The sequence below is a fragment of the Zophobas morio genome, unplaced genomic scaffold (assembly GCF_036711695.1).
Source record: "Zophobas morio isolate AGI-343-1 ecotype UQ-CSIRO unplaced genomic scaffold, CSIRO_AGI_Zmor_V1 ptg000024l, whole genome shotgun sequence".
NCBI lineage: Eukaryota > Metazoa > Arthropoda > Insecta > Coleoptera > Tenebrionidae > Zophobas > Zophobas morio.
The window spans coordinates 1,780,044-1,794,675 of record NW_026972129.1 but is presented as its reverse complement, the minus strand read 5'-3'; the positions used below and the strand labels follow the sequence as shown (position 1 = coordinate 1,794,675).

Below are 14,632 nucleotides of genomic sequence, written 5' to 3'. Positions count from 1 at the left end.
CTGTTGAATGCAAAGTCAGTGGCGGCTCGTGGTGATTTTTGATGGGTGGGCAAAGCATTAGGTAGGTTATTTAAAAATAACATTTTTAAATCTTTGCAATAAGCTACACTTAGAAAAAGTAGCAATTTTGGAAAATTATTATAAAAGCAAAATTAAAAATGACAAATGAAACAAAAAATAAATTCTCAAAATACTAACAAAATTAACAATAACAAATAAAATAAAAATAATTCCAAAATAATCGTTCTGATTGGTTTTAAAAATACCACTAAATACTAAAGACTCCTCCAAAAACTTTTTAAATCATCGAATTTTGATAACAAATTTGCTAATTCTTTGAAATTACTTTGATTAAGAGAAATTTGCGATTCGTCTGATCTCCGAAATGAGTTTTTGTGTAGCCAAGACAATTATCATATCAAATAAACGTTTAATAATGAATCTGTTTTTTTAACTGTTTCATTGTGTTGTAAATGTTTTTACAATAAGCTGAATTTAAGAAAATTGTCTGTACTTTCACTTCGTTTTCCAAGTAATTTTCATTTTTTCATATTGATCATGTTTTATATCTCTCTACTTGTGGAATTCCAAAGTGTGCGTAATTGTTCGTTAAATAATAGACAATTCCAATTCCAGTTTTGTTTGTTGTTTCACTACCGATCAGCTAATAATATTTATTGTTCCAATTTTGATTAAAGCCTTTATTACTGCCACGAGAGTTAGTGATGATTAATTTTATTGTTTCATTTCGGGACATGGTCTTAATTTATAAATAAATAGTTCATAAACCTCAAGTTTCATGCTACTGAATTTATTTATTAATTGAAAAAACTCAATGTCTTTACCTTCTTTATCACCTCTCTAATTATTTACACAGCTTACAGTCGGACTTGCCATTAAAAAAAAAAAAAACTAAAAATTACCTACTTTGGTACCCGCCTAACCGTTTGGTAATTTGAATAAGTTACATTTTATAATTAAATGCAGAATGCAGTTTCTAATCTGACTGAATACAATTGAGTCGTGTCTGCGACGAACCATGCCGAGTGGTTCCGATTCCCATTATTTCTTGTTTTGTGCTTGAACTGTTGGGTATTTTTCTAAGCTGCATCGTTTCATCACTGTAAGGCTATTTGCAGGAAGTTTTGGCAACAGTTTCGTTTCAAACCATTCGTGAAACAACGTACTGGACATATTTTCGTGGTAATCTACTTTGGCGTCTTTAATATTAGTAGCTGCTAGCAGCAATGTACCATCATGCAACCATCCATTCTCTGACCCAACATAGAGTATGATGACTCTTTCTCCCTTTGACACTGGTACATTTAGAACACATTTTCGCGAGCTAAATAACTGAAGCGCCATCTTTTTAGTCGTTTCGATTCCATTATGACAACCCGTCTGTCTATTTTCTTATATTTAAAACCGATTTTTTTCAAAAATCTTCTTAAAGTACTTCCTGAACAATCAATGAGATTGTCTTTCTTCAATTTGTTGTACAAAACTGAAATAGTTGGTAATACTTCCTTCTCATAGAAATTGTAGACTGCCCTACGAATTAAATTTGCATCTCTAACTTCGTCAAGAGCACGACAAACACCAGCATCACACCGCACTTTTCGCGGCGTAACGTCACTTCGTACAATTTTTTGCACTGTTGAATATGCAACTTTTGTCAAGATTGCTGTTTGCATTACAAGGCCTCTCTCACTGTTCCCGCTGGCTTTTAGGGACTCGAAAACGTTTTTTACAATTTGTTTGGCATCATCACTCAAAAAAGCTTTGTGATGTATTTTTCCTTCGCTAGTGATAATTTGCTCTTCAATTTCACTCCAATTTTCGACATCAATGTCACTTTCTTCCAATCTCTCCTCTTCTCCGGACCATGGACGCCACACTTAGTTATGTTTTACGATTGTAAAAAAGACGACCTAAAAAAATATTTATTATTATAACTATAAATATTATTGCCAAGTATTGAATATATGTATACTTTATGGAAATCCGACCAAAGACTTTAGTCTTGAAAAAGACTGTTTGTTTGATGATAAAGTGTAAAGAGAGATATGTAGCAACACAATAAACGGCGAAACACACAACGAAAGCAGAAAAACAAATGTTAAATTTTTGAAGAAAATATTTCTTATCAAGGGTCAAAACTAGAAAGTTTGTACCTGGATAATGTCATTAAACTTATCTCAAACGTGAATTCCTAAGTGTTATGTTTGTATAATAAACGGTGTATTGGATAAATCTCTTTATTTATCGTCCGTACAAATTGGAGTGTTATTTTATATATTCAATTCTCGTAACTATTTATTTACATAACAAAAGTAAGTCAATATATCCTACTAGATATCTAACATTGCTAATATAAACATACTAGATATCTAACACCCTCTCCTGTCAGGACAACTTCAAATTCCCAACTTTCTTCACTTCTACTTTCCTACTTCGAAATCTAATAATCTTCTCGGTAAGCAACCTCTATTCCATCTTTTGGGCCTCGTTTCTGCGACTATTTGTGGAATGCTGGGTTGACTAACTACCGGCGTTGGTTCCGGACTGGTTACAATATCTTGGCTAAATGTAACATTGGTTACTTCAGAAACCTGTCTAGTTTCACTTGGAACATTATGATTATTTGGATTTGGAAACCTTGGTAACGTTCTTCCATCAGGTATACCAGGTGTAAGCATAGGTGAAATGTAGTTATCAACTTGGTTACTTGGCGGTACATTGCTTCTCGAGAACACTGTGTCGAAATGGACTTTTTGATTATCATTTAAAGGCAATTTAATAATTTGATTAATGTGACGTTTCCAGGTACGATTATCGTCTAGCTGAATCAAATAGTGTAATTTTCCTAATCTTTTAACAACTTTTCCTACACATCATCTTTGTTTTGACGTATAATTTCTACACTGTACTCTATCACCTACTGATACAGTTCTAATTTTATTATTTTTGTTAACATTACTTATTTTCGTTGAAATTGCAATTGGTAACATTAAATCTAATCTGTTTCGAATTTGTCTACCGAACAATAATTCTGAAGGACTTTTATTAGTTGTACTATGTGGTGTAATTCTGTAATGCATTAACATTCTTTGTAGATTTACCTCATCTGTATTTCGGGAATCTATATTTAAACTAACTAGACTTTTCTTCAGACTTTGTACAAATCTTTCTACTTGTCCGTTAGTTGCAGGATTGAACGGCGCTATTCTTTTATGAATAATATTGTTACTAAAAAGGAATTTATTAAATTCATGTGAACATAATTGTGTACCATTATCACTCACAAAAACTTGGGGTAGTCCTAAACTGACCATTTTTTTTTTACTTCCCGAGCGTAAGCAAAGGAAGTATTGTAATCGAGTCCGTCGGCCGACTCTCTACTTTTACGTTTTCTCGATCTTTCATGACCCCTAGAAGACGAAGAAATAGGTCTCCCATTTCCGTCTGTCTGTCCGTCTGTCCGTCTGTCCGTCCGTCTGTCCGTCTGCCGTCCCGGATTTTTATTAGACAGATAATCTCCGAAAGTACTCGACCGATTGTTGTGAAATTTTGTACTTATATTAAGAATATCATGTAGATGGTAAAACGCTAACCAAAATTTGTCTAATCATCCCCACCACTAATGCGATGACGTCACTTCAAAATTGTACATAGTAAATGGGTTTTCAATTGTATAAAATAACATAGTCCTACACATGTAGTTTACAACTCTGAATCGACTTTTCACCCGAAACGTCCAGATTTTTGGAAAAAAAATCAAAATTATAAAACAATATTTTGAAATTTAATTTTTAATTTGCTAGCCAGAATGCTTTGAAATGTTGCAGATGTTTTAAGGCTATAAAGAGCATCATAAATCTTTAGTCAAAAAATATTTGCTTATCCCCTCCAAAAACTTGATGACGTCAGCTCAAAAGTTTGTGGAATAAATCATATCTAAAATGTACAAAATATGATGAGTCTGTACTTGTGATCTATCACTCCATTCATATTTTTTGGATTTGCATATACAGGGTGACTCAAAAAAATTAATGAATGCGTAAATATATTTTATTGATTTAATCAGGAACTACAAAACCGAATGCTCTGAAATCTTGCAGATGTTTTAAGGCTATAAAGAGCATCATAAATCTTTAGTCAAAAAATATTTGCTTATCCCCTCCAAAAACTTGATGACGTCAGCTCGAAAGTTTGCCGAATAAATCATATCTAAAATGTACAAAATATGATGAGCCTGTACTTGTCATTTATCACTCCATTCATATTTTTTGGATTTGCATATACAGAGTGACTCAAAAAAATTAATGAATGCGTAAATATATTTTATTGATTTAATCAAGAACTACAAAACGGAATGCTCTGACATCTTGCAGATGCTTTAAGGTTATAAAGAGCATAATAAATGTTTAGTCAAAATATATTTGCTTATCCCCTCCAAAAACTTGATGACGTCAGCTCGAAAATTTGCCGAATAAATCATATCTAAAATGTACAAAATATGATCAGTCTGTACTTGTGATCTATCACTCCATTCATATTTTTTGGATTTGCATATACAGGGTGATTCAAGAAAATAAATGAAAGCGTAAATTTATTTTACTGATTTACTCAGGAACTACAAAACCGAATGCTTCGAAATCTTGAAGATATTTTAAAATTATCATAAGCATGGTAAATTTTTGATCAAAACGTATTTGGTCGTCCCCCCTAAAAAAATTTATGATGTCACCACAAAATTTTGCTGAATAAATCCTATCTAAAATGTACAAAATATGGTGAGTCTCTTCTTGTGATTTATCATTCCATTCAAATTTTTTCGATTTGCATATACAGGGTGACTCAAAAAAATTAATGAATGCGTAAATTTATTTTATTGATTTAATCAGGAACTACAAAACCGAATGCTTTGAAATCTTGCAGATGTTGTAAGGTTATAAAGAGCATAATAAATTTTTAGTCAAAATATATTTGGTTATCTTCTACAAAAAACTGATGACGTCAGCTCAAAAGTTTGCCGAATAAATCGTATCTAAAATGTACAAAATATGATGAGTCTGTACTTGTGATTTATCATTCCATTCATATTTTTGGATTTGCATATGCAGGGTGACTCAAAAAAATTAATGAAGGCGTGAATTTATTTTATCGATTTAATCAGGAATTACAAAACCGAATGCTTTGAAATGTTGGGCTTATTTTAAAGTTATTATAAGCATGGTAAACTTTTGTCCAAAATGTATTTGTTCATCCCTCCTAAAAAAATTGATGACGTCACCCTTAAATTTTGCTGAATAAATCCTATCTAAAATGCAAAAAATATGATGAGTTTGTACTTGTGATTTATCATTCCGTTCATATTTTTTAGATTTTCTTAAGAGGTGGTTCAAAAAAATTAATGAAGTCAATTTATTTTATTGATTAAATTAAAGGCAACACTTATTATTAGTATTACACCCCAACCAACCCAATTTGGTAGACACAAAATTTGTTAAAGGAAAAACTCGGTTGAAACATAAGAGTAGCACGCTTATTTACATCGACTTTAACATTACAGACCTGCAGTTGTTTTATGCGGTCACTTGGTTCCGCGAATGCGAAATAGACATGTTTATAATCAACCAATTGTGAATTTCACCGTCAAGAATTAAAATAAAACGCAATGTTTTATATAATAAGCGGAAGTCGAAGCAATAAAACCGATGGTCGTTTTGTTTACAGTTTCTCTGTTTGGCTCTCACGTATGCTGTTACGCTTGTCATCTTAAATTAAGAATGTTTATACATAAACGATTTTCAGTTGCCCCTCATATTACTAGACAGCGGATTTCTGTCGGGCTACGTCACGATTATAGGGGGGGACGTGCTGGATTCCATAAATATAATTAACGATTATATTTATGGAATCTTATATGGATTATATTTATATATGAGAACGGGAATTAACAGCAGAGTGCAACGAAACAACGTTATTCTAATCTCAAATAAACGAAGTGCAGTCCGCAACGGCAATGAATTCGCATCCCGTGCGAGCCGTACCGAGTTTGGCCTTGCCTAGCCCGACAGAAATCCGCTCTCTAGATATTACACACCGGTGCCGTATACGTGAGTAAATTGTTTCGTTATTTTATTGATTATAAGAAATCAATATTCAAAACGACCCAATTCATTTTCCCGAAAATTTGGGAACACAATAATTTTATTCTTAGTATTACACTACATCTATCCCAACTGATATACGTGTCCTTGCAAAAATGTTGATGACGTCATCACAATTTTTTTTTAAATTCCCACTACAAAAATGTAATGAGAAAAAAAAACATAATAGGCATGCAGTCGTCAAGTTTCCAACAGCGAGGGAAGTACTGTCTAAACTCTTTAGACCAATTTTTTTAAGTCAAAACGGGACGTCCATACATACTACTAATAAAATAAATCTAATATAGAATATAGATATACCATACATACATAACATAACATACCCCAGTGGGAAGGTTAACAATAAAAATAAACAACTTTTTAATCTTCTTTCTTTATTTTATGTTCACAAAAATTAAAAATATTTTTAGTATTATAAGTAGTTATGAAAAATAAGAAGCAATCACCAGCTTCATTAAAGTAAAGCACCATTTATGTGACGGTAATTATTAAATTGCAACATAATATTATATTTTAGTCGTATTTATATTTCTCGGGGGAACAAATTTGCATTAATATTGATGGTGATGCGCGGTTTTAGAAAACGGGACAATTTTGCGTTCCAGATCATTATATGGGGACAACGGGACAGGTGGTCCAATAAAGGGACAGTCCCGTTCAAAACGGGACGTCTGGTCACTTTAGGTATTCCAAATGTTGCAAAAATTTCTCTGCAAAATTTTATTGTACTCAGTGTTGTAATATCTGATAATATTCTTACAAATGGAAATTTTGAGTATGCGTCAATTAAAATTGCGAAATATTTATTATGGAAAGGTCCTGCGAAATCGAAATGTACTCTCTCAAATGGAGCACTAGCCGGTTCCCAAATGTGATTTTCTACTTTTTTTGGGTTATTACGAACTTGTTGACAAGCGTTACAGTTTTTAATAAGATTCTCAATATCGCGATCGATATTTGGCCACCAACAATAACTGCGAGCTAAGGCCTTCGTTTTCACGATGCCAAAATGCCCCAAATGTAATTCTTGTAACACGCGATTTCGTAGTGTCTTTGGTAAAACTACTCGGTGTCCTCGTAATAAAATATTTTGTTGTACACTAAATTCTTTTATGTCTATATTAAATAACATAGATTCTTTTAGCTCACCTTTTTGTAATTTATTTATCACTGTACTTAATTCCTTATCCCTCACTGATTCTTTTTGTAGTTCAGCGATATTTACTGGTAACGTCTCTATCGTTTGTATTTGAAAAACATCTACTACATCAAATTGTAATTCTCGCGTATGTGATTGTGGAAGTCTTGAAAGGCAATCAGCATTTGAATGATTTTTTGTATTTCTGTATTTAATATCGCAATTAAATCCTTGTAGGAATAAGGCGTAATGTTGCATTCTCATTGCGCTGTAAATTGGTAAAGGTTTGGTTGGAGAGAAAATTTGTACTAATGGTTGATGATCTGTAATTAATATGAATTTATTTCCGTATAAGTATTGATGAAATTTTTTTATTGCAAATATTATACCGTAAGCTTCTTTATCGATTTGTGAATATTTTTTTTTGTGTATCGTTTAGTGTTTGAGATGCGTACTGTATAACTCTTTCTGAACCATCTGGCTGTATTTGTGAAAGTACAGCTCCTACACCATATGAACTTGCATCTGTAGCCACTGTAAGTGGTAAATTAGAATCGTAATGTGCTAAAATTGTATCGGATTTAAATTCTTCCTTTGCTAATAAATATGCTTCTTCACATTCTTTTGACCACGTGAATGAAACATTTTCTCGTAATAATTGATTTAAAGGGTATAAAATTGTACTTAAGTTTTTTATAAATTTTCCATAATAATTAATCATTCCAATAAAAGAACGCAATTCACTTTTATTTGCAGGTCTGGGCATGTTATCGATAGCATCAATTTTATTTTTACATTTGTGTATTCCCTTTGCATCGATCTTATATCCACAATAATTTATTTCTTTTTTAAAAAAATCACATTTATCTGTGTTAATTTTTATATTATATTTATGAAGTCTTTTTAATACTTCTTCTAATCTTTGTAAATGGATCAAATCGTCAGGACCAGTAATTCTAATATCATCAAGGAAAACTGAAACTCCCGGAATGCCATTTAGGATATTTTCCATCTCCCTTTGCCAAATAGCTGGGGCACTGGCAATACCAAACAATAATCTTGTACATTGAAATAGTCCTTTGTGTGTGTTAATTGTAAGTAAATGTTGGTCTTCCGGTCTAAGTTCTAATTGTAAATAAGCTTGTTTTAGTCAATTTTTGTGATTTTTTTCCCCTGCCATAGTAGCAAATAATTCATCGGTTGTAGGTAACGGATGATCATCTACTATCAAATGTGGATTTAATGTAACTTTAAAGTCCCCACAAATTCTAACGGTATTATTACTTTTTAAAATCGGAACGATGGGTGTAGCCCAATCTGATGTATTAACTTTAATCAAAACTCCTTCCTCAACTAACTTATCTATTTCATTTTCTACTAACTGTTTAAGTTTAAATGGAATTGGACGAGCTTTAATATAAACTGGAACCGTATTAGATTTTAATGTTAACTTTGCTTGTATCCCTCTAATTTTTGCTAATTTTGTCTCTGTAATTGAATTGTATTTTTCTAACAAAAGTTGTACTCGGGAATCTATTTCTTCCTTATGAACGTCAATTGTATGTAAGGTGTCTAATTTTAACAATTGTAATTGTCTAATCCACTCTCGACCAAGTAAAGGCATTTTATTTGTATCTGTAAGATAAATATTCAAATTATATTGTTGATTTTTGTGGTTGACAATCACATTTGCGTATCCCTCAGTCGTTACTTCAGTATTACAGAAAGTAAATAATTTTGTAACAGTACTATTAATGGTCGTATTTGGAAACATTTTTTTGAATTGTAATTTTGACATAACTGTGACAGCACTACCTGAATCGATTTCAAATTTAATCCATTTCCCACTAATATTTAAAGAAATTGTGTACTTATCTCTAAAGTGAGTATGGTCTAATTGATTTATTTCCTCCTCCGCTTCCACCTGGTGAGTTGGTACTGCGCCAAATTCGTTACTATTATTTATTCGCTTAAAACAAACTTTTTGGATGTGACCAAGGGTCCCACAAAATCTGCACTTTGTATTTTTAGGTAATTGACAATTTGAAGCTAGATGGTTTCCTCCACACCTGTAACATTTAATATTGGAATTAGAATTTCGCGACGTAAACTTCGGTTGAATGGATTGTAATTTTTTTGTCTTCGTACTCTCCTCTAGTATAGAAGAAGCTCTAGACGTATGTTTCGTACCACCCTTCTTCTTTTCTCTAAGTGTAACATAGTTCATTGACGTATTTAGTATTTCTTTATTTGCATCTTTTTCTGACATTTCCATCGCATGGGCTATTTTCACTGCATCGTCAAATGTTAATTTGTCCATCTCCAATAGTCTGCAGCGAATTCTATTACTTTTTAGACCGAAAACGAACTTATTTCTTAACGCAGTTTTCAAATATTCTCCAAAATTACAGTTTATCGCTAATTTCTGAATCGCCACAACGTAATCTTGTAATGATTCTCCCTCCATTTGGTTACGCTGATGAAAACGATAATTCTCGGCAATTTCTAACGGTTTCGGTGCGTAAAATTCTTGTAGTATTTGTATTATTTCCTCAAATGATTTGCTGTACGGATCGTCAGGCGAGCATTTGTCACAAATGACATTAAATGCTTCATGTCCAATATAATGTAATAATCCCGGAGCGTAATCCACGTCTTTAACTTGAAAAAGTTTGAAATCACCTTTTAATCTTCTAATCCAATTCAGCCAATTCATTGAAGGTCGAAAAGGTTCAATATTTAAAGTAGCTTTGAAAGTATTACTTGGAGTAGCTTCATTCGACATCCTCGTCGTAGCTTCATTCGGCATCCTCGTCGCCAATATTTGTTATGTTTGTATAATAAACGGTGTATTGGATAAATCTCTTTATTTATCGTCCGTACAAATTGGAGTGTTATTTTATATATTCAATTCTCGTAACTATTTATTTACATAACAAAAGTAAGTCAATATATCCTACTAGATATCTAACATTGCTAATATAAACATACTAGATATCTAACACTAAGTAAACATGATAACTTCCAACTCAAGTTATTGTTATGAAACATAACGTTTACAAACAACAAATTACACAGAATTACAGTAAGTGCGGTCCTGTTATTCCAAGTTTGAGAGACAGCGCCAGTCAAGTCAGTTTTGCAGGTAGTTTTACTCTCTTATTTTGGAAGCAAGTATACCATAAATCTATGCTGGAAAGGTGAAATCGATTGTTTAACTAAGGCATAAATTATGTGTACATATGTATTTAATTTAAATAAAATATTCCAGTAACGATTTAATACCATTGATTTCTCCATTAGATATCTAGGGTTGTTCGGTATCGGTGACGTTGTCCTCTGAACACAATTCTTCATCTTCATCCGAATCACCGATGTTGACGACAAAACATCTTGTGCTGTCATTTATTCAAATCGTGGACTTGTTAATTGTTTAACGGTTGCCATTTTAAAGTCAATATTCCTCACAGCGTCCCAGTTTTTGACCAGGTTTTTGTTCTTACGCTGTTTTATGATTTCATATATTTAATTCAGGCTTGGTTATATCGGCCTTATGATAAATATTTCGCTGCCGGAGCCATTCAATCATGCCCCCCTTGCGCGTACCTGTATTCGAATTTTTTTTTGTGGTTACCTTGTGGTATGATGCATTGTCGACCACTAAAACTGATTGTGGAGGCAAATTTCGCAGTAACTGGGTTCTAATCCATTTCATGAAATTTTGGTGATTTATATCATCGTGATAGTCCTAGATTTACTATCAAGAACATTTATAATAAGTGATACCTATATTATGTGTGATTTTTTGCGTCAAACTGACCAGATTTGAAAATTAATAATCCATTTGGTATAAAACCGCTTCTCCCCCTAGCATGAACCATAATAAGACGCGGTCCTTTAGATATATAGGTTTTGTAAAACTATATTTAGATTTAGAGTACACATATGTATACAGGGTGCCGCATCCAAGTCTGGATATAGGGAATTAACATGGCAATTGGTTTTTATTTTATAATATCTCCCCAGATCACTTTGAAGCTATTATTGAGTGATGCCTTTGTGGGGGTCGAAGAGGGCTATCGGCCAGTATTTTTTTCAAATCGTTGCATCGCGCTCATACACTGTAAAAAGGTTTTAAAAATCGTATTTTGAAATTCGCGCCCGATCCGAATTGTCGCGAAGTGTTCCGTCGTACTGTCGAAGTTCGGCGATCGCGTCTTTCGAATAACCATGCAAAATCCAAATGTCAAAACGAAATTAGAAATTATTCTCATCAGAAATCAACGAACAAGTCAAACTGAATTATTTTATCCAGTGTGATGATTTTTTGCAGGTCAATTTAAACGGAATAAATGCACAAACTGCAGAAAATATTTTATTAGGTTATGCTATGTTCTACTGCGATTAGATGAAAAAGCGGGGGCCGGCATGTTCTTCAACGGTTAATTTAATTAGTAGGTAATTTGGATAAATTTCACCCTTTTTTTTGGAATCACTAAAGATTGGAAGTCAATTGATTTTACATTCGCTAAGCAGGGATGGATTTTTTGCCTCCAGGAAGCATCTTCATTACAGGAAATTTTTGAGAGAAATGTAGAACATTGACTCATCAACATTTTAAAGTATTTTTCTCTATTACGAATGTGTTTTGGGATTCAGAAACTTTTGTATTACTGTTTTATTTGTTTATTGTGTTAACAACAACAAAAATAAAAATAATATTTCGCAAAATAAAGTTACATTTATTTTCAAAGGTGATAAAAATTACATAAAATCAGGTGGGCACGACGTTTTCTAGGGATCTTAAACAGATGAAATAGAAGAATTTCAAAAAGCATCATGACAAAAAATTGAAGCCTGAGGACTACTTCTCACATATAGAGTTTTACGAAGGAACGCTTGAGAGAATCTAGGCTGATGGAGAGTTTTTGAGGAACATTTGTTTTACTGACGTTCATTTGGTCTTAAGGGAAGTTATAATCGTCAGAACGATCAAATTTGAGCATTACACAACCCTCACGTGGTCCATGACCTTCGTTATCAATGGCGTGCAATTGTCAGTGTATGACTGGGGTTTCTAGGACATCATGTCATTGCACCTTTTTTCATCGAATCCGGATTGAATGCTCAGAAGTAGGATAATATGCTAGCTCAGCAAATACTTCCTGGGACTCGAAGGGTGCGGCATCTGCAGCAGGTCTTTTACATCCAGGACCAAATCTCCAGCCATACAGCTTGCATAAATGTTGTTTATTTGAACCAGTATTTTTCCGCAATGTTGGAATGGAAAGTTTGCACCGCCCCATTGGCCTGTGCAATCGCCAGATCTAAACCCCTGAGAAATTTTTTCTTTGGAGATTTCTTCACGACCATCTGCATTCAGACAAGCTATACAAACAGAGAAGCGCTGAAACAAGCAATCCAGCAATATTATCTTCAGATTTCAACTAAAATGCTGATCAACACGCGTAGGAGTTTTGAAGATCGGCTTACTTACTGTACAGCTGCTGAGAGCAGTGTTTTTGAGCAATTCTTGAAAATAGTGCAATATTTCTCCAGATTCGTACAATATTTCATTACTTAATTCATCAACAATTGTTAAGTTTTGTTATTTGTAGTTATCTAAATCGTTCATTAAAAGGTCCTCTTCAAAAGCGCCAGCTGTTATGATGGTAAATCTTATCATCACACAATAAGAAAAGCGGGCCCTCGATTTTTCATCTAATCGCAGTAGAACATGGCATTTTAATGAGATTTTAGTAATAAAGACTCGACCAGCACCAGCAACATAACCTAATAACATATTTTGTGCGGTTTGTGCATTTATTCCGTTTAAATTGACCTACAATAATCGTCATATTGGATAAAATAATTCAATTTGAGTCGTTCAGCCGATGGGCTTTGATGGGGTTTTGAGGAAGACCAGCTGCTCGAAGTCTTCATCTCGGGCTTTTTGGATACGGTCTGAGTGTAGTTCGAAATGGCTCGTTTGACGGGGTCGCGCACTATGACGAATGAATGGATCAATTTGTGCATTTATTCCGTTTAATTTGTCCTACAATAATCATCACACTGGATAAAATAATTCAGTTTGAGTTGTTCGTTGATTGATGAGAATAATTTCTAATTTCACTTTGACATTTGGATTTTGCATGGTTATTGGAAAGACGCGATCGCCGAACTTCGACAGTACGACGGAACATTTCGCGACAAATCGGATCGGGCGCGAATTTCAAAATACGATTTTTAAAACCTTTTTAGAGTGTATGAGCGCGATGCAACGATTTGAAAAAAATACTGGCCGATAGCCCTCTTCGACCCCCACAAAGGCATCACTCAATAATAGCTTCAAAGTGATCTGGGGAGATATTATAAAATAAAAACCAATTCCCATGTTAATTCCCTATATCCAGACTTGGATGCGGCACCCTGTATATGATTCGTTGTGAGTAAAAATTATTGGAAGTTTTTGTTCCATTCACTCCTTTAATTGTTGCAAATACACAATCCGTTTGTTCTTATATCATGAAGTTGCAGTAATTTCCGATTGTCTGTCATTTTCTTCCATCTGCAAATGCTTATTTTAAATCCATTTTTTTTAAATTGTGGCCAGCGTTGATATCTTCCCTTTATAATTAATGCCTGATGCAATAACTTTGTCAGACTTATATACCATAAAAATATTTTTTCTCATACAACTTCTTAGGAGTGGAATCTCGAAAAAATCTGAAATACGTGTTTCATTATTTGTGTTGAAGGGCCTTAATACCAAGTTCCACGTAAAAATTTACAATAGAAATATTTTTCCCATACAAACTTCGCCCTCACTTTTCACCCCCTTAGGGGTTGAATTTCGGAAAATGCTTAAATACATGTGTCTTTAAGTCTTTATGCATTAACACTAAATTCCACGTCAAAAATTTACAATATAAATATTTTTTCCATACAAACTTCGCCACCATTTTTCACTCCCTTATCGGTTGAATCTCGGATACTACTGAAATACATGTTTCATTACTTTTAGCCACTAAATTTGACTGGCTGAATCTTTGAAAATGCTTAAATACGGGTTTCGTTATTTGCGTTTGAGAGCATTGATACAAAGTTTCACGTAAAAATTTAAATTTACAATAGAAATATTCTTCTCATACAAACTTAGGCATCCAAACTTAGCTACCACTTTTCACTCCTAAAACATAAGCATAAAAATAAAAAGAGATATTTATCTAACTGGTTGGCTAATGAGAAGGATGTGCTTGCTTTTCTAAGCATAGCTTCTGAAACCGGGGCTTCAGTTTGGAAATTGCCAGTCTCATTT

General features: G+C 33.3%; 1 protein-coding gene and 1 long non-coding RNA gene across 5 annotated transcripts in view; one reads left to right on the top strand and one right to left on the bottom strand.

The window, feature by feature from the left end:
* LOC135135599 (serine protease HTRA2, mitochondrial) overlaps nt 1-14,632 on the top strand; it is a 50,787-nt gene that overhangs the window by 19,613 nt on the left and 16,542 nt on the right. The gene's annotated exons all lie outside the window — the stretch shown is intronic.
* Nucleotides 12,036-13,101, bottom strand: LOC135135600 (uncharacterized). Its single transcript, XR_010281614.1, has 2 exons — nt 12,812-13,101; nt 12,036-12,721 (listed from the first exon to the last, which is right to left on the bottom strand). It is a non-coding gene; the product is annotated as an uncharacterized LOC135135600 (long non-coding RNA).